Genomic DNA, 2985 nt, shown 5'->3' on the forward strand with positions numbered 1-2985 from the left:
TTTGCTTTAACAAGTCAGCAAGTTGAAAAAGCTTTAGTGATTTGGGACATTGAGACATAATGTGTGTGTGTATATGTGTGTGTTTGTGTGGTTTTAACCCCCTGAGAGGGACAGAAAGTAAGAGATCCTTCACCAAGATCAATACACACACACACACACACACACACACACACACACACACACACACACACACACACACACATACACACACACACAGAGTCAGGAGCTCTTCAGTGTTCAGTGATTTATGATAGATCTGAAAAGGTCTGTTCATCTCTTTACACACACACACACACACACACACACACACACACACACACACACACACACACACACACACACACACACACACACACACACACATAAAGGTAGAAGTTGATCCCACTGGTGAAGGCCTTCGTCAGAACAGACAGAAAGAAGGAAATTCAAACTCTGTCACTAACAGCGTCTTAGTTTATTTGCAAAGGTACATTTAATAATAAATGATCACGTCTTATAAACTGACCTCGGGGTCGGCTGTAGCTCTCATCATAGGGTGGGCTTGATTCGATCCTCTGCTCCTCCATGTCCACATGTTGCAGTACTGGTCAGGTTAGCGTGATAGTTATTGACTCGCCGTGAGTCTGTTTCTGTGAATGAGTGTGAAATAAAAAAGCTCTTTTCTGTCGCAGCAGCGTCGCTGTCTGTGTTAGTCAGAGGTAGACGCTGCAGCCCAGGCTTCAGCCTACACACTGACTCATTGCAGGTTCTACCTGTCGGGAGCCGTCACTATTTCCAATCGCCGACACGTGTCGACTCTGGAGAAAAGCCTTCAGCCCTCTGATTGTACCTTGAAGTCTTCTCTGTATGACGTGTCGGGTTTATGCTTCAGGTGTCAATTTGAGGTACATCCTGCAATGTGCTGTTGGTGCACCTGAAGTCGCTCTGATTCCAGCAGGATGTGCAGAGTGTTGAGTGTGGGAAGGAGGGCCTGCTTTCATGCAAATCAGGTTCAAAGTGTACATTGAGAATTGAAACAAAGTGCTTCTGCCTGTGTTGATTGCTTTTTAAAAAAGTGAGCCTGCCCTCCACATAAAAGCTCAACTGTATCGTTGAACTGTATCCGGCTCTGGACGGTGGAGTAAAGCAAGATAAACAATTAAACAGTGAAAGCAATATAAATGATGAATTAGTTCAATTTAAAACAATATATGTTTTTATCCTCCCAACTACTTTCCCATCATGACTCCTCTTACTGTTCATCTCTCATATCTACTCCTCCCCCCCCTCCCTCCCTCTCTCTCTCATATCTACTCCTCCCCCCCTCCCTCTCTCTCTCATATCTACTCCTCTCCCCCCTCCCTCTCTCTCTCTCTCTCACTCTCGTCCAGACGATGTGATTGCTTTCAATGTTCTGTGTTTTGTTTTACCTAATAAATCACCATCTATCAGAGCCTGGCTGACACACACACACACACACACACACACACACACACACACACACACACACACACACACACACACACACACACACACACACACACACACACACACACACTGTGGCAAACAGTTCATAACGGACCGTACATTTGTCATCCTCTGAGCTGTTGACAAGGAAAGTGTCTTGGATATGGGCTGTGTGCGTGTGTGTGTGCGCATGTGTGTGTGTGTGTGCGCATGTGTGTGTGTGTGTGTGTGTGTGTTCATGCTACTCTACTGACATTAGAGATTTGTCCCCATTCATCTGACTGATAACACACCAGTGCTGTCAACTGGAGACTAGCTCTATCCTTTCACACACACACACACACACACACACACACACACACACACACACACACACACACACGCACACACTTGCTAACACATGAATTTACATACTGTATAAAAATTATGCATTATGCAACTCACAATTGCACTAATGTTTATTGTACACACTAACACATTTAGAAACTCTTTTCTTTGTGGAATTAATGGACTTTTTATATATTTTATTAATAATTACTTAAATTGAAAGTTTGCAGTTAAATTGCAGTTTTTCTCACCTGATTTAATTATTTGAAGAAAAAATAAATAAGCCATTCACTAACTGTTAAGTTGAATATTCATAATTCCCATTGCACATGAAGGCACCACTGCACAACAAGAAGTGTCATCTTCATACTGATTAAAAAGCAGTTTCTTAACTTTTTAAACATACATTTTTAAAAATACTAAATACAATATGAAAATCTACAATATATAAGAATTAAGTATAATAAGAGAAAAATAAGGTTAATATATACACATAGAAGTGTACACACAGTGTTCTGTGACATAAACAAGGAAATTACAATAACTTGACGCATATTTCCTTTTGTTTTCTTACATATCTACACTTTGCATGTTTTCGTTCTGCTGTGACGCTTCAATGTTCCCTGCGTGGGATCAATAAAGTTTATTTTATCTCACGTGGATTTGTTCAACAAACAATTTAACGTTTGTTCTAAAACCCAGCGACAGCATCAAAGACCTTGTGTGTGTAGCAGCTTCACAAATGTCCAACTAGTAAGATTGTGATATTATATTTAGTCTCACATTAAGACTTTGCAGCTTCTTTACCTTTTAAACAAATACAACTTTCAAGTGAAGAACTTGAAGGTTTCCGGAAACATCTAAAATGTCGCCCGACACAGAAAGAGGTGGTAAAGAGTTTCTTTGCCGTAGTCCGTCGTGTCTCCTCGGCTTTAACGGCGGCCGACGCCCCATGAATCATTAACAGCGGAGTAATTATGCACTATCAAACTTGGAATATTACCCCACTTAGCTAATGTTTAATGCTGTAATTAATTCTGAACCCTGCGAGCCAACATCAATTTATTTGATTAGTACTTTGCAAAGTCACACAGAGGTTTTTTACTGTTTTGAGGTGTGTGTGTGTGTGTGTGTGCTGCGTGTGAGGGGACTTTTTCAGCTGTTGTTTGTGTGTGTGTGTGTGTAATATTAAAATGTTTCCATATTAATTAA

The sequence above is a fragment of the Cottoperca gobio genome, chromosome 22, assembly GCF_900634415.1.
Source record: "Cottoperca gobio chromosome 22, fCotGob3.1, whole genome shotgun sequence".
NCBI lineage: Eukaryota > Metazoa > Chordata > Actinopteri > Perciformes > Bovichtidae > Cottoperca > Cottoperca gobio.